We start from the raw sequence: 22,672 nt of genomic DNA, 5'->3' as shown, positions 1-22,672 counted from the left end.
GAAAGCATGCAAGGCCCAATGGGGGACTGAGCAAGAGTTAAAGACCGAAAATGACCACTTCCAGAGAGTGTGAAAAACCACATAGGAAATGGAAGGAAAGGGAAGGCCACGGTACCAGAAGAGGTGTGCTAGAACCAAAAGAGAGAGAGCCTGCCCTGTCTCTGCTTTTTATCCCATCCTTCCCCAACTTGGAAGGAGGTAGGGGGTATTGAGAGGGTACAGAGAGGTGGGGGAGGAAGAGGGTATTGGTCACTCTTAGTAGCTAAGTTTAGGCTGATGTATGACTTAAGTGTTCCTGGTTTCTAGAGGGCATGCCCAGGTGACTTTAATCTGCAAGCCCAGATTTGGTTCTTCCCCATAGATTTCTATTGTTGTATGTGATTTCTTTCAAACCCCTTTATTGTGACATAGCCAGCTTAGCTTGGCATTTGGTATTTTTCTGCCTGTCACTGAAGGTAAGGGGTACACATACATACACGCAGGTAAGGAATATATAGAGGTAAGTATGAAGTATTCACAAGTAAGTATGGGGGAGGAAGGCATACAAAATCTGTTATAATTAAAATAACGTTTTCTGTCACAATGAAAATGTGATGTGGCTACTTAGGTAAACACAGTAACATATCAAATAGGAATATACAGAAATGCATTTGTAGAAAAATTTTACATAAAATTATTAGGTTGAAATGACATATTTTCAAGTTCGTAATGTCTACAATTACCTTATTCTATATGGAACAGCACAGAGACTCTAGCCTGAAAAACAGAGATTTTCAGTTTCAAGACTCAGGTTGGAGTCCCAGACCCAAAACTAGGCCCCAAGAGATTAAGTAAATGATCCAGGATAACACAGAGCAAAAGCCAAGATCAGATATCAGATTTGGACCAGTAAGTCAGCATTTTTTTTTCCTCTTTTATTCTTTCTTTTTCTTGAAAGGAAATGTTCTGCACAGGGTTACCTAGTCTAGCAAGATCCTTGGTTTTGTATCAATCTTTCATGTAAGCATCAAACAGATCAAAAGCTAAGGACAAGCAGATTTCTTAAATTATGAAAACAACTTTTCAAGAGGGCACAGGAATTCCAGCAATGACAATTCGCTCATCTAAACCCAGAGATTGTAATTACAAACCATATCCTGTTAATTGTTCACTGGCAGATTTATGCTTCTTCTTGCTTAAATCTTACAGATGAACAAGTTCAACCAAAAAAAAAAAGAAATCAAAAGGTGATTAAAATTCAGAAATAATTAAATGAAATAGCATCCAATTTACATCGTATTTCCTATTACATGATATAGGTACAAAGCAAGTGAATGTTCATATAAGAATAAAACATTAGCAATAGGAGGGGCCAGGCACTTTGGGGCACTACATTCCTTATCTCAACAAATAGTACTCATTCAAAGGCATTTTAAGTGATGAGACCTTAATTCATCTAGGCTTGTTTGTCCTCCCTTCTCATTGTAACCCCCTCCCCAAATATTGTTAAAATAAGACAAATGAGCCTTATTGATTTTTCAGTGAAGTATATATTACATAATATATTGGGGTTCTTAAAACTGAAGAGTGTAAATGAACAAAAACGGTTTTAAAAAATAGCTGTTCAGAGTACTCATCTACACCCAAATACTTCATGAAATTTGGTTCCCTGGTTGGGAGATTTGGTGCTATGGTTTCATGGGACACCCCAGTTAATTGGCTTAATAACAGGTCCAATGTAGCTGTTCTACCTCGAAGTTCTTAAAAGTTTGAACAGACACCCATGGCACAACCCATGCTCCATTCACCTGGAGCAACAGAGTCAGGAATCGGAAGAGAATATGAGGCCAATTGCTGCCATGTTGTCTTAATTAGTATTCTCTAAGTTACCTCTCTAGGTTCTGATATGAACTGTGATGATTATGCAGAACTCACACACAATATTCAAGATTAACAGGCTTATTGATGAAGTTGACAGGTGTGGGATTATAAAGAGACTTTTCCCCAGCTTTGTCTCCCCCAAAGACATGCCAAACATTAGAGGCTTTTTGCCAGTATATGGTGGGAGGTCAGATGTTTAAAGACATCCTCCCTGAAAGCAGTCAGTTGCCAGACTACTGTCTGGTCCCACCACAGGTAAGCCCCGCTCCCTGCTGTTAAGGACAATGGGCTACTTCTCCCTAAAGGCTTGCAGTCATGATTTGGTTCCTGTAAGTAGAGTTTATACCCTACTGATAATGGTGTCTATAGTGAGCCAGAGAACAAGTCAAACATGCTCAGTGACATCCAAAGTTAGGCTGCCATCCTGAATCCAGGATCCGCCCATCTTGTCACATGTGTACCCCTATTACCTCCTCTTCCTATTACGTGGATACCCCTAGATCACCCCCCTCCCATTACTGTATTACCTATAGCACAACCCTTTCCTGTGACATATGTCTTCACCTGGAATTAGGGGCTCGCATGTCCCCAGAGAATATAAAACCTTGGTTAGCAATAAATATCTCTCTTTCCATGTGGACCACCAAGTGGGGCTGAGGTGAGCATGCTACCATAAAATGTGTCTGACTCCATTGTTTCAATCTGTCTTCTTCTCTCATGCTCTCTAGGACTTTACTATTATATATATATAATATATACTGTAATATTGCACCTATCAAACCCGCGATTAGTGGTGGGGGTCTGACTCCCCCCCCCCCAGGTTGTAATACAAATGAGAAATACTCAGGAAGAGTTTATTAGAACATGTTACAATGTTCTTTTAAGTCTGCTAATAAATGTACAAAGGGGCATCCCATCCCCCTAGAAGCCTCAACCTGAAGACATTTAGCTCAAGCTCCATGGACAGCAAACTCAGCTCTCTGAATTAAGTGCCCAGAGGGGCCCCACTCCAGTAAACCCCAGCCCAATCCACTTTCAAAGGTCAGCAAGCCCAGCTTTCTCAATGAAGTGCCTAGAGCAGTGTTCCTTAACCTTCCTAATTCCGCAACCCTTTCATACAGTTCCTCATGTGGTGGTGACCCCAACCATTACAGTATCTTCATTGCTACTTCATAACTAATTTTGCTACTGTCATGAATCGGTGACCCCTGTGAAAGCATAGCCCAGCCCCCAAAGGAGTCGCAACCCACAGGTTGAGAACCACTGGCCTAGAGGAATCCCACTCTACAAGCAGCCTCCTCCCCAGAAGCACTAGGCTTTTACTTGTTACATGGACTGTGAAGTCCACCACTCTGTTTCATGTTCTGGCCCCTGCATCTGCTGCTGCTGCTCCTCTGGTGTCATAGCTGTCTTCTGGATCCAGGAGGTTCGCTGAGCAAGGAAGCTCCTAACTCTTGCTGCTAATGACATCCCTCCTCCTTCTCAAAAGGCTCATTTTATATGCAATAGGATGGTGTACCAGGTAATCCTTTTCACAATTACTCATAAGTGAATCCTATCAGTATTTGCCTCACATTTTTACCAAATTCAGGTAGGAAAACGGTCATTTGGGTCGAGTCTGCTAAGAAAGTTCCAAAACCTTCGTAAAGTTAATGTCAACACTCAGAAACCTAATAAAGTGAATGCTAACACTAAGAAATGAAAACTACAAAACCCCTTCAATGATTTACAACACTGGGCATTACATACTATCAAAGGTTTACTTCTACCACTTTTATATTAGTAGAAATTTGTTTTACAGAAGGCCAAACCCTTGAAGTATCCTATCATGGCACTTATCTGAAAGAGAAGGACTTAATAATTTTTTATTCACTTATTAATTAAAAGTCATGCCAATAGGAAAAAAGGGCTTTTCATTTCCATTTATTATCTTGTGAGTCACTGCAGCAGTTAGATTTGCCACTCATGGGATCTGAGTTGCCAATGCAACACAACTGTGTCAGTCTGCACTTGTAGTCAATGAATTCATAGTGATCTAGGTACAACTTGTGCCTAGAAATTAAAATGCAAAATATTTTATTGTACATCACCTCCTTCTATCTAACAGAGCATTATTAGTTTATTACATGCTGTTGTGAAGTGCCATCAAATAGTAGAAATACAATGGAACTCAATGTACAGTGGAGTGATACACTGCCCCATCCTCATCCTCGTTGCTATGCTTCACCTCCCTGTTGCAGCCACTGTATAAACTCATCACACGGAGGGTCTTCCTCTTTTTTTGCTGATCCTCTACCAAGCATGATGTTCTTTTCCAGGGACAAATCGTTCTTAGTAAAATGTCCAAAGTGTCCAATAATGTGAAGTTTTGTGAAGTTTAGTAAAATGTCCAAATAATGTGAAGTTTTGCCATCCTCACTTCTAAGATACATGCTGATTTTGCTTTTCCAAAACAGATCTATTTCTTCTGAAAATCCATGGTACTTTCAATATTCTTTGCCAACACCATAATTCAAAGTCATCAATTCTTCTTTGGCTTCTAAGTTCCTCATCCACCTTTCTCCTGCATATCAGCCAACTTAAAAGCCCATGCCTTAGGTCAGGAGCACCTGAGCTCAAAGCAACATCTTTCCACCTTAGTAGTACTTTAAAGAAGTCTTTTGCATCAGACTTGACCAATGTAATACAGCCTTTGATTTCTTGATTGCCAATTCCATGGACATTGTGAATCCAAATAAAATAAAATTCCTTACAACTTCAATCTTTTCTCCATTGTTTTTTTCCCCACGTTGTTTTTGTTAGTTGACTTGTGGAGATGTTTGTTTTGTTTATGTTGGAAGTGTAATTTATTCTGAAAGCTTAAGTATTTTGATCATAAGTAAGTGTTTCAAATCCTCTTTGTTTTCAGCAAGCAAGGTTGTATCATATGTATATTGCAGGTTGTTAATGAGTCTTCCTCCCCTGATGCTACATGCTTCTTCATTATAGTTCATCTTGGGAGAAAGATTTAGCAGCATTTCCATAAAGATTACAGTCTACATGAAACCCCATGGGGCCCTTTATTATATCCTACAAGAATCCACTCGATGAGGGCAATGAATGCACAAATGTGCTTTACACAATTGATGTATGTATGGATTGTGATAAGAGTTGTATGAGCCTCTAATAAAATAAATAAAATAAAAGCACCTAGGCACTTATACACACACACACACACACACACACACACACACACATAATCCACTCAATGGCCACTGGTTTATACATACTACCAAACTTTTCTAGAAAGGCTGTTATCAATTTGTATCCCTATTATGGTACCCATTAACAGAACTGTGTATTAGAGTTTTACAATCTTAGCAAATTTGAAAGGCAAAAAAGGGTTCATGACTTAATTTGCATTCATGTGATTACTACTCTCATGTTTACTGGTATCTGTATTTCTACTTAGATTAACTGTTTTTATCAACTGCCCATTTGGAGTATCAGTGTTTTTCATTTCTAACTGATAAAATCTATCTATTAAGAATTTCATGTGGTAATGATTTCCAAATTCCTGCCATTAAGTCGACGCTAACTCATAGCAAACCCTCTCTGGGTTTCTGAGACTAAACTGTTTACAGGAGTAGAAAGCCCAGTCTTTCTCCCTCAGAGATGCTGGTGGTTGAGAACTGCCAACATTGTGATAGCAACCCAACTTGTAACCACTACACCACCAGGTCTCCTTGGTAATGATATAGGCCTCCCCATATCCCTAGTAGCCAAGGGCAACATCAGGGGCCTGAAGTCTCCACATGATCTGAGGATCTCAATAAAGATTGCCTACAGAGATTCCTATATGGTCCTCATCCTGATTAAATCTTGACAACACCCAGAGTTGCAGAATCTCAGTACTAGTCTATCTTTCGAGACAGATTTAGAAATGTAAATCTCAACATGCATGGAAACATCAGCCCATATATAAGCCACATTCTGATTCCACTTTTAACCCTGGCATTTTTCTTGCTCCTTTCACTGATAATTACTAAGTGAACAACTGTTTAAAATGAACCATACGAATTAGTATGTTACTTAAAATGCATTTGAAATTTTCAAATAACACCCACCGTCCAAAAAACTGTAAGGTAATTATTACACCTTTCTACAACTAAGGGAAAAAGTCATTGTTGTCATATCAAAGTACAGACAGAAATTTAGACTACACTCCATAACCCTGGTACTCCAGCAAGGAAGTGAGAAGGGACATTACTGATGTTATTTCACCGGAGTAAAGGCTAATGAGAACATCTTAATTCAGTACAGTCTCGGGTATTACAAATATCAGTAACTTCCTGCAAAAGTGCTAAAAATAAATGTCTTATTCAATCATCCAAAATATACAGCTAGCTTAAGATATTTCACTTAAGTTTATTTCAATGGTCTTGCTTAAAATATTTAATATTTTATGAAGTAATATTTATAAAATATTCCAGTGTTCTAGTCTTCCGTCTCTCTTCCTCTAATATCAATGCTATTATCAACAAGAAAGAACACATTATTCCCATTGGATATATATTTTCAAGGAAGATATACATCTCATTCCCACTGTGCTTCCCTCACAGCATCCCTCTCCTTCCCGAACTACAAGTAAAAATACAAGGCGTAGGGAAGATCACTGATTCCTAAGCCTATTTCAACCACTAGCTTACCATGACCATGTTTTAGGATTTAAGGTAAAACTTACTACTGTCAATATTTGTGCACAGTAGCCTTTCTCTATCTAGCCTTTGAGAATAGAGCTGAGGGAATTCTTTTCCTTTTTTTTTTTTTTAAGCTGAGGGAATTCTAAGTTACATATTATAAGAGTACATGTTCCTGGTTTCCTCTGGTTTTAACAGTAAGCACTTTTACTGCTTAAAATAATACACATAGTAAATAAAAAGCACCTTTTATGTACATATCTAGATATATACATGTAACTCCATAGTTCATGACTTACTGTAAACTACTGACAGTTCAATTATCATAAAGCAAACAACCATGTAGCCACCATCCAGATCAAGTCAAATAGAATACCTGCTAGCATCTCAGTAACTCTTGTCGCTTCCAGAAAGCAACCCTCTCATTTTTCTTTAATGTTCGGCCGCCACTCTTGACTTCTGTGGTGAGTGCTTCCTTTTAATCATTTTAGGTAATGTTACATGAGCCAGGCAAATTGCCATATAATTTTGATTCGTTGGACACAGTTTTGTCTGGATGCCTACTTCTGTTTCTTGGTTCAGTGGTGTAGGGTCCAGTAGACTAATTGGGATATGTTCTTTATAATGCCAATAAATCATCTCAGAGAAACAGGATTCAATAGATTCTGGTTTTTCATTACAAGTGACATCATCACCATCAGGAATGACTTTGTATAGCTAAGCATATCCACAAGTAACTGCTGTGAGGATGAGTCATAAGCCAAATTGTACAAGTGTGTGGTGATGCTGGTGAGTAACTAACAGCCATCACATCTAGGAACTGAACCAGTGCCAGAAAGCCATCTGGATGGCAAACAGTAACACGAGAAGAATTTTAAATAGCGTACAGCTGGAGGAAAAGAAAGAAGAAAAAAAAAGAAAAGAGCTATTCCAGGCTCTGAACCTTTTAGTTATTTCTGTCTGCTGTTATTTTGAAAATATGTTAGAATACATAAAAAATTAAAAGAGCATTCTAAAAGGCTGGCATTTCTCCCAAGCCATTTCAGTGTTACTGCTTGCACGCTGGTTTAAGTTTGGGTGCTATAAGTATTTGTCTGTCTATTTTAAAGCTTTTCCCTGGAGACCAATTTTCCTGTTAAGCTCTCCAGCCATGAGTGGCAAAATGCTTCTATGTGTAGCTTTCATTATCTCCTCAACTCTGACAATAAACAGAATTTTTAAAATTGTAAAACCCTTAGGAAAAATCCAAGAGGTATCTGTCCTTGGTACCAAGTCTTCTTTTATTGCTATTCTCTCTAGAGGACAGAGTGAGCCAGGAAGAAAAAGATTGACAGTCTCATCTTGGGGCTAAGCTCTGATCAGAGGAGGAGCAAGAGAAACTACAGAGGAACAAAGATGGAGAACTTCAAGCTAATAAATATTTACTGAGTCCTCATTCTGTTGAAGACGCCACATCATACACTTGATTGGGGAAGAGGGAAAATTGCAAAAATGAATAAAACATGGGGCAGTTTGCATCTACGGTTGTACCAGAGCACTTAGTTAAGCCTGCTGAGAGCGAGAAGTGGGAAGCCTGTCTGTTCCGTTTCATTCAGTTGGTGTTCTTTCTTAGACTGTAACAGTTTTATTCGTAACAGAATAAAACAAGGGAAAGATAGTGAAGGCTTCTGTCACTGGTTGCAGTGAGTTCGACCTTCATCTCCCAATTTCAGCTGCAAGAGCTATCTTGGGAAAGGGAAGCACTGAGTACTTTGATGGCCGGTGGAGCGGCACTCTCTGCAAATCAGGGCACCTCACCTGAAAAGGTAAGGCAGCCCTACACTATCACTATCATGATTCCTCCCCTCAATGCCTCACTGCCCCAGCTCACAAACTATACAAATAGAATGGTATAAGGCTTAAAGTATAGTAAGTCAGTGCATGTCACTCCTTACGCTCACGAGAGGGGTAGGGGTGTATCTGTTTATACTTCAAAATTGACTTATTGTCCTGTACTGAATTGACAGCATTCCCCTATAGCTAATATAATTAATCTGTTTCAAATGCCTCAAGTACAGCAATCTCTTTTCTTTTTGTAACTACATTTTATTTTCTGCTACAAGCACTTAAACACACCCTCATTCAAGCAACAGAAAAATAAAACACGTGAGCAGAAAGCACTCAAAGACCAATACTGACAATTAGTCCCGTGAACTGGTCTGTCCTAGGAAAGGATGCACTCACTGCCGCATTGGAAATACAAGGTTAAGCCTCAGCTCCCTTCTCCAAGCCCAAGCTTTGCTGCAAAGGGGTTACAAAGTGGTGCAGTTTGCACCATCAGGGAAAGCTAGTGGGGACAGGTGACAGGGGTTATCTGGAGGAGGTGAGGGTCTCTGCAGTCACCGTCAGTCTCTGCACACTGTCAGTCACTGTGAGCTTCTTTTGAACAGTCCCTCAGTGGGGTTCCCATTTGGGGCCAGGGATCTCTGGACAATCTCTGCCTGTAAGATGGATGAGAAAGGCACACTAGGAATAACTTTTGCTCTCGTTGCAGTCCTCTGGCTGCACAAACTGAATGGAATCTGTGCTTCTGGGCTGTCAAGTACAACAATCTCTTTAAACCAGCATTCTTGTCTCTCCTCTTGTCATCATTACAAATGGTGCTTTGTTGGGAAAACGAGGTTTTCATTTTACTCATCATTCATATCACTTTCGAAAATTGTGAATATTTGGGGAACTAGATCTTTGCTGATGTTCTCAGTTAAATTAAGGAAGTCATATAGGAGTAAGGTGTATCCTCAAAACAAAATAAAACTCAGTGTCATTGAATCAATTCTGACTCATAGCAACCTTAAAGGACCGAGCATAATGGTCTCTTTGGGGTTTCCGAGACTTTAAATCTTTATAGGAGTAAAGAGCCTCACTTTTCTCCAGAAGAATGACTAGTGAGTTCAAACTGGTGACCTTGTGGTTAGCAGTTCAATGTGTAGTTCACTATGCCTACCAGGGGAGAAAGATGGGCTTTCAACTCCCATAAAAAGTTACAGTCTCAGAAACTCACAGGGGCAGTTCTACATCGTCCTAGAGGGCCGCTAGGAGTCGGCATTGACTCAATGGTATTGAGTTTGGTTTGAGATTTTGGTATGCCCACCAGGACCCCAGTGGAAGGTCTTAGTGGTATTTTATAAAGGAGGACGTCAGAAATGGCCATACAGTGAGGTTCAGCCTACTAGCCAAGGCTAGTCAAGAAATACCTAAGGCTACTGGGAAGAAATGTTGCTCTGGAGCTGCTGGGAAGAAAGCATAAACCAAATCAAACCCAAACCCACTGCTATAAATGGATTCCAGCTCCTATTGTCCCTAATAAAGTGGAGGAGAACTGCTTCCTAGGATTTCTGAGACCATAAATCTTTACAAGAGCAAAATAACTCATCTGCCTACTGTGGAGTGGCCAGTGGGTTCAAATTGCTGACCTTGGGGTTAGAAGCCCACTATGCCACCAGGATGCCTCAAGAAATCAGAACCCTGCTGATGTCCTGAGTTCAAACTTCTAGCCTCTAGAGCTATAAGAAAATTAATTTCTGTTCATTCAAGACACCTACTTTATGGTATTTTTGTTATGGCAATCGTAGAAAACTAAGACACTAAAGTAACAAATATATTCGAAAATGTCTTTCAAGACCATTGCATACCATTAATACTAATGGCTAAACAATTTAAAATGCTTCCTGACTATGGGGAGTTAATAACAATGAGTAACAGAACCTCCAGCTGCTCTGAGGGAGAAAGAGAAGACTTTCTACATCAGCACACTTAAGATGAGGCTTTCTGCTCCTGTAGAGTTACAGTCTCACAAAGACAGTTCTATCCTTGTCTTGTAATGCTGACTATGAGTTGGGATTGAATCGATGGCAGTGAAAGAAATTTGGGGTCATTTGTTACACTTTCATGATCCACCTTTGATTTAGCAAACTTTGATTTGAAATCAATGATTTATAGTTCAAAATAATAAAATAGATACAAGCACTAGCCTTTCTTAATAGAATGCGTTCAAATACATTTGAAATTCTTATGTTTTGCCAAGGAGATATATATATATATATATTTTTTTTTTTTTAATTCTTATTATCCTGAAACCAACTAATGTCATACTGATACACTTACCTACAAAGGAGAAGTAACACATACCCTCAGAATTACTCCAGCTCACAAAAATACATTTCCATTTGCTGCATGGCTTTAACGGAGTTTGTACCCAGGACCTGGGTAAAGCTACTGAGCTGTGAAGAGTCTGGATGTGATAATAAGGAACCAACAGTGACTAAGCCACACATTTCCTTACCAAGTTCAATGAAGACACAATGGAAACACTTTACTATAGCTTGTTAGTCACTAAGGAAAGGAGGTGTGTGTTAGAAAATATCTGAGCATCCACTGCTGTCAATTCTGACATATCAACCCTAGAGAATACAGGGCTTCTGAGACTAATTCTTTATGGGAGCAGATAGCCTCATCTTCCTCCCATGGAAGGTTGGTGGGCTCAAACTGCTGACCTCGTGGTTACCAGTCCAGCATTTAACCCAATGGGCTCCTTCTTTTGAACAGAGGTATTTTATACTTTAGGAAGTGAGACCTACAGGGCTGAGATGATGGTTCCAGGTCACAGCTGTAAATTGATGTGTGTGCCTCCTATCCTCTACTGTGGTGACAATCCCATTTGGGAATGTCTTTGTTGCATTTTTTATGTTAATGAGGCAAATTGGAGTAGTGTGCAACTTGAGTCTATGTCTTTTGGGGGTATAATGAAGATTAAACAAGCAAAGGAGAAAGCACGGGTTGGGAAAGAGAGACAACAAGCCACAAGAATGCCTAGGAGAAGCGGCTCAAAAGACAAGGACTTGCCGCCAGAGCTGATAAGAGAAATCTTCCTTTAGAGCTGCTGCACCCTAAATTCAGGCTCTTGTCTCCTAAACTGAGACAATCAATTTGTTTGTTACAGGTCATTTGTTAAAACACCAACTTGTGGTGTTTCTGTTACAGGAATATTAGAAAATTAATTGCCATCAAGTCAATTCTGACTCATAGCAACCCTATAGGACAAGGTAGAACTGTCCCTGTAGGTTTCAAAGACTAATTCTTTACAAAAATCCTCATCTCTCTCCCAATGGGCAGCTGGTAGTTTTAAACGGATGACCTTGCAGTTAGCAGCCCAATGTGTAACCACTGTGCAACAAAGGCTCAGAGAATGCTAGTCCAAGAAATGCCCAAGAAAATCCATTTTTTCTGGGAGAAGGCTACTTACTGGCCATGAACCACACATCACCTCTCTTTTGTGCATTCCACGGGAGCCAACTTGAAGGAGGAGACCTCATGTCATCTGGGTTCGTTCCTTCGAAGAGGGGGGAAATGGGAGTGACCATCCACTTGAGGATGTACGCATCGAGGCAAGGCTAGAGCAAATCAAGCTCCCCCCGCTCCCCCAACAGGATTGAAAGGAAATCCTTGCTGGAAGACCAAGCTAGGAGCAGGAGAGGGGAGCATCCATATTTTGAAGGAAGTACTGATGGTTCTGTTGTTGAGTATGGTGGGTGATAGAGGAGAAGTAACCGCACATCAGGAAGGGGTGCTAAACAAACACTGTATGGAAGATGGGGCAATGGACCAGATTTTATGTTCTAAGGTAAACTATGAATACATTTCTACCCACCCCTCAGTGAACCATGCCATGGACTAAACAGCATGATGGCCTTGGATGCTGACCATGAAGGCAGATGACACAAAGCAGGGGCTACACCAGAAGGACTTAACATAGAAGTCCCTGGCCCAAAGTTGCCTGCATCCTATGACTGAGATATTCGGAAGGGAGAGGAAGCAGAGAGGGGCCACCCTGGGACTGTGGAAGTGGTGGTCACTGGAACCTTGATGGGGACCCCCAGCTTGGGAGGTGTCCAATGGAAAGGGACCCAGGATCACCATATATTTAGTACCTTGATAACCCCCTCGCAGTCACATGACAAGTTTTGTTCTGTTGGGTAAGGAACTGCTCATGAAAGAAGTGATCCAGAAAGGTTTCCCCTGGCACCAAGCCTCATACTTAGGGTAAACAGAGCTCAATAGACTGGGGGATCAAACTGTGCAGGGCAACAACTCATGGTGGATCTGTACTCACACAGACTCATCATACTGACAGTGTCCAGAGTGCTGTGTCATTGGGAACATTGATGTCATCAGTGCAATCGCCTCCCCCCGCCCAGGGGGATGATTGACAATTTTATACTTTTTTTGCTTATATGGGTTTTCGTTTTCCTGCCTTTAGTTTGTTTTGTTTTTTCTCTTTATTTGCTGGTTGGTTTGCTGCTGGTGCTAATGTAGTGGGTGATGTGAGGATTTATAAGACACCCCCCCCAAAGTAAACCTCAGGCATGCATATTCCATGAGCAAGCAGATGGGTTCTGGGTGCCTACTTAACTCTAGCCTGAATATAAGAACAATAAATTGTGATTACATGGCCCTGCTCAATACTTGCCTTCATGAAATGAACACTGAAGATAAGGGTGTTACAGCAAAGTGGGTGAAGAGAGCAGATGGTGCCTGGCTATCAATTGGAATAGTGTCTGGGGTCTTAAAGGCTTGTATTCAAACAAGCAGTCATCTAAGCCAGGAGTCAACTAAGTCCACACAAAAGAAGCATTACCAGCTTGTATGATCCAAAGATGATAAGTACAAAATTCAAATATAATGAATGGAAAAGTATCAGAACTTAAATTGTGAACACCCAATTTGTAGAAGGCTGTGGCAGGCAATGGGAGCTAGTATTTAGTCAGATTTGGCCACTGGCAAATTTCTCACCTCGCCAAAGGTCTGGAACAGCCTTACCATCAAACATAGTCATTGTAATCCTGATTAGGCTGGATAAAACTTGGCCTGTTGACCTCTTGAATTTGTTCTCGGTGCAAGAATCTCTTGCTTGATCGTGGCTTTCTGGATACTGATGGACGTCTTTTCTTTCCTGCTCAATATGGCATTTTTATCTTTATATTGCTATTGTTTTGTCCTTACCTCTCCATTTCGTTTCTGTTCTTTATTGTTTCTGTTGAGTTTAACAATGTATGAAGCACAGAGATAATAAATGGTGTGGGGTGAATAAGGGGAGAGATGAGCAGAGATTTTGAGAGTAAACAGTGAAGGCAGGAGGGGCAGTGAAAACAAGAACTGAATGCGATTACACTGATCATTTTAAAGGTTATTTAGTCATGGGGTGGAAATGTTCTTTAACTGATTGTAGTAATGATTGTACAATTCTTCTTAATATGATTGAACGATTGAATTGTATGATGTGGATTATATGCCCAAATAATTGGAAGAAAGAAAATCCCTTTTTCCTTCTTTTACAATTATGAAATTATAGCCAGACACCGAGCAGACTACATATTCCAATCTCCTGTGCAATTAAAATACAATGTTGAATGGAAATGACTTCGCATCAAGTGCAGGACTTGCAGAAAGCTTGTTTGTCATCTTCTGTGAGCATTGGAGGAGGAAAGAGCCAAAGTAGAAAAGAGAGAAAGTAACATCATCATCCATATTAGGGTATTCCATGTGTAGAGTGGGAAATAAATGTCTATTGTGTTTGAGCCATTATTCATTTTCATGCAGGTAATTTTGATAGTTTTAGGGTCATGATTAAAAACTGCATATCCTTCTAAGTTGGTCCAATTTTCTATCATTTTCTCCATAAAACAAAAAATAGAATTACGAAGAGGGATAAGGAACAACACTGATGAGATTCTATCGTTAACATAGTAGTAAGTCTACTAAGCACCATTCACTCCTTTCCTCCTAGTTCATGTATTTGCATAATGCATGTTAGAATCAATCACATGGTTCTTATGACCTCGTGAATGGAAATATTGTACTTTTACAAATTGTAGTCTGTAGAGGTACAGAGTACAGAGGGACTTCAAAAAGTTAGCAGAGAAAAGGAATGAAAAGATATTGGACTTTTTTCATGAATATTTTTAAAGCTCCTTCACATAGGAATTTGAGGTAGAGAAAGTCAAAGAGGGTTTTTAAAGAGAAGGTGCTACTGTAATAAAGGTTTGAAGGGAGAAAGAAAAGTATGTAGGCAAAGAAAGAATTTGTTTGAAGATAGACTGGAGGTAATTCAAGGTGGGAGGAAAAACATATGTAAAGATCTGAGTAAGCATTTGAACAACTAAAAGAAGACCAGTAGGACTGGAGCAAAAAGACGCAGCGAACAAGGGGCAGAATGGTACAGCACAGCCTGGCTACATCCAGATCCTGAAAGGCTATGTTAAGAGGATGGTCCAGAAACAAAATATACAAGAAAACCATTGAAGAGTGTTAAAAAGAAGTGAATAAAAATTTATCAAATAAACACTTTTATATAGTGTGAAAATGAATATATAAAGAACACAAATCCAACAGAAAACTGGGCAAAAAAGATTAAACAGAAGTTTCCCAGTTCACTAAACAAGCATATGGGGAAAATGTTTAACAGTAGGTTTTTGAATATTCCTTATATACCTATCTCTATAGACGTATGTCAAATTGACATCTGAATGAAACTGTATGTTTCCTTTTAAAATCAATGTATTTAAAAACACATGTATACATTATTAACGTATAAGTGAAACTATGTGATACTATATAAGTATATAAACTATATAATTTTTAACATTACACATTTGAGATAATGGGTTGGATATACCCTAAGAATCGCTTAGGTAGGTCAGAATATCAATCTCCTCTGTACTGTTTATCTTTACACCTGATGTTTACTTTCTAAGAACTTTTTGATTACAATTATATTTCTTATTGAAGTAATGCTTTCATGAATGAAACTGATTTACTGGGATTAATACTCAATTTATGTTTGCATGTGTCTATAGAAATAGGTATCCTACACATAGAATTGAGATTAAAGGTTTAGAATAATTTGGATATAAATTTGTCTTATTAAATGGATAAAAGACAGCCTAAATGGTAGGAGATGGTTTCTGTGATTTTCCTTGAGGAAATCTAAACATTTCAAAATGGCGCACGCTGCCTGTAAACCTATTCTTAACTTCATTTGTCAAAAATCCATCATCACTCAGTGCTGTTGCACTGACTCCAAATCACAGCGACCCTGGAGGAGAGACCCTTGGAGGAGAGCAGAACTGCTCCCTAGGGTTTCTGGGGTTATAAACCTGTAAGGGAGCAGAAAGCCTCATCTTTCTCCAATGAAGTGGCTCGTGGGCTTGAATCACCAACCTTGCGGATTTCAGCCCAATGCTGAAGCTCCTATATGTCACCAGGGCTCCTTAATCATAAAAGAAATATAAATTAAAATCACGATATCATTTCACTGATGACTGCTGATGGGAGAATACATTGTTCCAACCTCTTCCTTAAAGCATTTGTTGTTCCCTACCAAAATTGAGGTTTCTGAGGCTATGGTTACATGTGGGGCTGCTAACGGCAAGGTCAGCAGTTCAAAGCTTCCAGCCCCTCAATGGGAGAAAGATGAGGCTTGCTATTCCCGTAAAGATTTAGTCTTGGAAACCCAAAGGGGCAATTCTACTCTTTGCTATAGGGTTGCTATGAATTGGAATCAACTGAAAGGCAGTGAGGTTATTTTTGTTTTTAAGAGTAAAGGTTTCCTCCCCGCTCCCACTACCATTGACTCGAATTCTATCTTGCAAGACTGGCTAGACCAGAGGAGGTACACTGGTACAGATAGGAACTGAAAATACAGGGAATCCAGGACGGATGAGCCCTATAGGACCAGCGGTGTGAGTGGCAAAACAGGGAGGGTAAAGGGAGAATGGGTAGGGAAGAGGGAACCGATTACATGGAAGTGTGTGTGACCTCCTCCCTGGGGGACAGACAACCAAAAAGTGGATGAAGGGAGACGTAGGACAGGGCAAGATATGACAAAATACCCATTTATAAACTATCAAGGGCTCATGCGGGAGGGGGGAGCAGGGAGGGAGGGGAAAAATGAGGACCTAATGTCGGGGGTTTAAATGGAGAGAAAATGTTTTGAGAAACGATGTACAAATGCGCATTACACAATTGATGTGTGTCTGGATTGTGATAAGAGTTGTATGAGCCCCTAATAAAATGTTTAAAAAAAAAAAAAGAGTAAAATTGAACTTGTGCATATCACTCACAACTCATAAATTCCATAACTATGTACATTAGTTTTTCTAGGGTTATCAAAAGGAAGCATCACAACCAGTGGCTTTAAAATATGAGAAATATTTTCTCACAGTCTGCCAGTTAAAAGTGAAAATTAAGATCACCCCCCACTACCATGACCCCAGTGCTGCTCCTCCTCAATTCAGACTAGACTAGAACATGTACACAGGTACAGAAAGGGATGAGAGCTTATGACACACAGAATCCAGGAACAGGAGTGAGAATAGTGATACCCGAAGGGTAGGGGGATGTGGGGGAGAGGAAGGAAGAAAGGGGGTACCAAGATCGCAATGATCTACGCATAACCATACACCCCTCAACAGGGGGAAGAACAACAGAAAACATGGGGGAAGGGAGACAGTGGTCAGGTGTAAGATGAAAATAATAACAATGTATCGGGGTTATGAGGGTGGGGGGGAAAGAAGGGGGAAATAAATAATGAGCTGATATCACAAGGACTCAATGAAAAGTAAATATCTAGAAAAGAATGAGGGCAACATATGTACAAATATGCCTGATTCAATTGATGTATGGATTGTGATAAAAGTTGTACGAACCCCAAATAATTTTTTAAAAAATTTTTAAGTGAAAATTAAGAGTATGGCCAGGCCACACTCCCTTCCAAATCCTCTAGAAGAGCCTTCTTTGCTTCTCCTAGTTTACAGCCAGGCACAAGTGTTCAAACCCACCAGCTGCTCCTAAGGACAAAGATGAGGCTATTTACCCTTGTAGTAAAGAGTTGGGGGTGGGTGGTATTCCAAAATTGATTGTGGTTACCATTGTACAACTCTTCTGAATGTGACTGAAATGTTGAATTGTGTGATATGTGAATAAAGTGCCAATAAAACTGTTAAAAAATAAAACCAACTTCATTAAATTAAAGAGAGAGTGTTTTGGAATCCCAACAAGACAGTTCTACCCTATCCTACAATGTCGTCATGAGTCAGAATTGACTCCATAGCAGTCAGTATGGGGTTTTTATGTTGTTTACTGAAATATGACCTCAGGCTAACTTAACTACTTACATCTGCAAAGCCTATTTCTAAATAAAACACCAGTGGTTAAGACTTCCACATATCTTTTGCACATATAGAATCCAACTCATAACTCTAGGTACATATCTTCGGAAAACTCTTACCCAATGATATCAGAGACACATAATGAATATATGGTAAGGTGAAATTTTTTATAACAAAAAATCCCAAGCATACTCATAGAAAAATCAATATAATTATTAATCTAATTTAAATTGAATATATTGTTTAGTAATTCAAGCACAGTTGGTAAAATTATAAAGAAAAGCAAGGGAGGAGCACAAATCTGAGTTAAGTGTCTCTTGTGGGAGAGAGACTGTTACAGGGTTTGTTTGTTTTTAATTGTTCCTTAAACTATACATTTTTTTATATGTTCTGCTAAATGTCATACACACTTCATTACTTTCTGCCTATGGCCCTCAGTACTGGTGATAATCAAGCTCAAGCTTCAGATCTTTGCTATCACCTATAACTGGCTTGTCTGCACTAACCCACCAAAGGGTCCTGAGAGAACATTCTCAGGTATGCAGTACTTCTCCTATCATCTTTCCTTCTGAAGCCAAAGGGGGAAGTGTCATTAGCAGCTGTAGGACTGAGCTATGATCCTGCCACTTTTGCTGACAACTAGACAGGGTGGAACACAGTGTCTGACACATGATAAGCCCTTAATAATGATTTGTTTTGGATGGATGTATGGATGTAAATTGATTAAAAATAAATAAAAATGATGTGTTGAATGACAAATTAATAAATACATTACAGCGTTAGACAACCACTGGCAAATAAAGATTCAAGTTCAGTATTAAGCTGGTACTTACTGAGGTTTCCCAGGGCTCTTCACATTTTAAAACAAGCTTGTCTTAATACTCAGAAACAGTAAAAAGTTGCCCTCAGAGGTTGCTTTAATATCATTCCCCACATTATTATAATAATCTCCATGTATTAAAAATCACTAAAACTTGGCATAAAAAATGCAGATCCCCTTTTAAGAGTAAATAAAGTTATTATCTAAAATTCAGATTTTAAATATTAGAAAATTTATAAAAGTAAACTTAAAGTATATCCTTTGTGCTATGCATAAAACTAGTTCCCTCCACATAAACAACACTATGATGATTAATAACATGCGTGGCTATTTAGCATGTCTTTATATTGGGAGTTGAGATCAACAAGGCAGGCATTTATATTGCCCTTTATGTACTTACTACTTCTGTCATATGGCAGTCAAAAGGCTAAATGAGATGCTTGCCGCAAAGAAAACAGTTTTGAAAGGTCATGCTAAACAGAAAGCCAGATTTTCTTTCACAATATCTTACTGTCTATAGCAGGCTTTATGACAAACTGGCCACAGTAATTTTCTGAGTAAAAGCAAAAGCACGTCACATTATCAAAGGATCAGAAACAGGAGGCACACAACAATATAATCTTTATGAACGTTTTTTCCAATTGCATAAATATTCAGTACATGTTACAGAGAAAAGAACCCAGAGACAAAGAATGGTCGAGAAAGGGAGGAAGAGAAGCTAGTGAAGACTAGAAGGCAAGGTTAAACAGCACCACTGTTTGCCACGGTGTTCGTGTGCAACGATAAAACGCTTCTAAACCTTTCAAATTAAAACGTCATTTACTAAGGAACAACTCTAATACTTAAAACACAAGATATGACCTACTTCAATTTTTCTTTATCTTAATGACTACTCCAAAGAAATTATATAGCTTCAAAAACCTCTCTGTAGGGAATGTAAGCCCATCCACACAGCTTCTCTTTTAATATTTTATTGGCCTATCATCTAGGCCAGCAGTTGGAAGTCACCAGCAGCTCACTGGGAGAAAAACAGGGCTTTCTACTCCCGTAAAGAGTTAGAACCTCAGAAACTCACAGGGGCAGTTCTACCATCCACTAGATGACAGTGAGTTTTTATCATCTATCTGAACAGATGTGTGTTCCCACCTAGTATGTAACACCAAGACGAACATTTCTTCAGCTTCTTATAAAATTCCCAGTTGTGGAAGTTAACAAAGGTTTTCTTAAAAATAAACAAAGAAAGAAAAGAATTTCAACTCATTTAAGCATTTTTGTCCAATCTTAGAATATTAAGAGTTATGCATGCCGAATTGTCAAAAATACCATGGCTTAGGTGAGGTACACCTTAGTCCTCAAAGTGGCATCCTAAATTTTCAACACTTTAATGAGGTCTTTGGGCAGCAGATTTACCCAATTCAGTGGGTATTTTAAGCTCTTGAATGCTAGTTGGTATACGAGCTTGATTTGATTATTGTTATTCACCCCTTACCTTAATGTCACACTTCCTCAGAAGGAGCCAACCGGTCGCTCTCTTATTTACACTATTTTAATTATCTTCATATAAGGTCACTAATTGCTTTTCTTTTTCGTTCCCTTAATGATTAGCTCCATAAGAAGTGATATATTGTCTATAACAGTGCTGACACAAAACAGGTGTTCAGTGAACATTTGGTGAATTTGGTAAATGCTCTACAATATTTTTCCTAACGTTTCTTCTCCCAGGATTCTAACTCCATTGTTGATTAACTACACGTCTAAAAAGCAAATAAAAAAGCCTGTTGCCATTGGGCTAATTCTGATTCATGTGTTAAAGAGCAGAACTGCTTCGACTTTAATTGGCTATAAACTTTATGGAAACAGATCACCAGGCTTTTCTCCCACGGCAGCTGTTCAAAAAAGTAACTGAGCCACCTAGAGATGTCTAATAGATAATCGCATTTTCTACTTTATTTTTAAAACAGGGTAAGAAATTTTATGATCTTCTTCCTCTTTGCCTAAAAAATTCTTTGTATCTTGAACCACCCTGCCATTCTTCTGGTATCTAAGCATAAAGGTACCCACTCTAAATTTTCTGCCCATGGCCTTGATCCCATCTCCTTAGAAATTAAGCACTCTATAAAATTTTAATCTAATCACATATTTAAATTATCCTCATAGATCTCTCCCTTTTACCTAAAATATAAAAACCCAAGACTATCAAGACATAATGACCCTACATATGATCTCTGAGACTGTAAACCATTAGAGAAGCAGCTAGTAGATTTGAACTGCAGACTTCGTGGTTAGCAGTCCAGTTGCTGCCTGCCAACTGAAAAGATTTTTCCCTCTTCAAAATGATCACAGCCTTCCTTCCTACACAGTTAACCCTTCTGAAAACATTCTATTTTATTCTTTGTGCTATATGGTTTTCTAAAAACACTTACTTCTGAACCTCTTGCAATTTATCCTGGTCTACTCAGTTGTCAATACCTCTTAATCAAAATTCAGTGGCCTCTTTTAGAGCATGGAGTCTTTGATCATTCCACAGCATCCTAGCTGTCTAAAGAGCCTCTCCTTGAGGCTCTTTATTGTACTTAAGAGAAAAGCAGTGCATTATCTGGTTTCCTTTCTTTTTATTTTTTCTTTTACTAATTCTTTTAACAGTCACTCATTTAAAATAAACATCTCCTCTAGTTTTTATGCTTTGCTATAACTGGTGATATAACATACTGCCACAGTTCAACCTCTATGTGAACTACCCCAAAATCCTTAACATCAGACCCTAAATTATCTTTAAGTTTGTCTTATATTTTCACAATGAAGAGGTTTTAAAATTTTATCTGTATCCCCAGAATCAAAATGTCTCTAACAGAATTTCTCATATCATCCTCCAAATATCTGCCATTTCTTGTGGTTAATGGCACCATCATACTTTCAGCTACTGGAATTCAAAATGTTGGATATATTTGTGGCTGCTTTCTTCCACATTCCCTGCCAAACTACCTCTGAAATCTATACTGTCAAATGGTCCCATAACTATCAAATCAAAAAAAGTTTCTCCAGTTTACAATTAACATCGCTAAAAAGCTTCCAACATTACTGACCGCCTCCTCTTTCCTCATGAAACCCCGTTCTTAACTTTGTAGTAAACATCCTAAATTCCAGACTATTTTCAACCAAGGCTAGAATTTCCTTTCCCTCACACACAGATTAATTAAAATCACCTACTTTACCACTACTTTCTTGGGTAATCATCATTTCATTTCTGCAATATTTATCAAAGCTGTAATTAATCAATTCAGTTCAAATTATTCATTCCACACCTAACTTTTTCTGCTAACTATATACTCAATGAGTGCAGGAAGCATGTCTGTACCATTCACACTACGACTAGAGTAACACTATAAGTTATTCTCCAGCCTTGGAAGAAAGATTTTTGTAGAGATTTTGAGAGTCAAAATCATTACTGTTGCTGTTGGCTGCCACTGAGTCAATTCTAACTTACAGTGACCTCATGTGTGCAGAGTAAAAACCACTCCATAAAGTTTTCTTAGCTATAATCATAGGGGAAGCAGATCAGCAATACTTTTCTTCCACAGCTGAATGTTTTGAATCTCCAACCTTTAAAATACCTATCTTCAACCAAGGCCTAGAGTCATCTCTGACCCACCCCACCCACACGCTGTACTCCATTCAAAGTAATTTAAAAGTAAGAACCTCTGAAACACCCATATATTTCTGCTATATTTAATTGGGGAAATAATCTAAATAATAATCTAAATAACTACAAAAACACAAAATAGGATACTTACCTCAAAACGACAGCCCCCACATCAATCTTTTAGGAAAACAGATGGCACTGCTTTTTTTTTTTTTTAAAAAGTGAAGCTTTCATGGAAGACTTTTTCAGATTAGAAGATGCACTACAAAAAAGATTGAAGATGAGCTAAATTAGAATAAATTTTATGATATATAAAACTTTGCTTATAACTGTGTAGATTTTTAGATACATGTGCATAAGAAAAAGCATAGAAAACACATTGTTATTGGTTGTATCTCTCAAAAAGACATATTTAAGTCCTAACCCCTGGTACCCGTGAACATGATTTGGAAATAGGGTCTTTGCAGAT

General features: G+C 38.8%; 1 protein-coding gene across 1 annotated transcript in view; it reads right to left on the bottom strand.

Annotated features, from left to right (window-relative positions):
* Positions 1 to 22,449, bottom strand: part of PIK3CB (phosphatidylinositol-4,5-bisphosphate 3-kinase catalytic subunit beta) — a 124,343-nt gene extending 101,894 nt beyond the window's left edge. The window contains exon 1 of the mRNA XM_004712086.4: positions 22,355 to 22,449. The gene's annotated coding sequence lies outside the window, so the exon portion shown is untranslated. The remainder of the gene's footprint in view (positions 1 to 22,354) is intronic.
* Between the last annotated feature and the right edge of the window lie 223 nt (positions 22,450 to 22,672).

Source organism: Echinops telfairi, unplaced genomic scaffold (genome assembly GCF_000313985.2).
Source record: "Echinops telfairi isolate 266 unplaced genomic scaffold, ASM31398v2 ScPeMD7_16;HRSCAF=60, whole genome shotgun sequence".
NCBI lineage: Eukaryota > Metazoa > Chordata > Mammalia > Afrosoricida > Tenrecidae > Echinops > Echinops telfairi.
The sequence above is the reverse complement of the archived record's forward strand: the minus strand, read 5'-3'. Positions and strand labels throughout refer to the sequence as shown.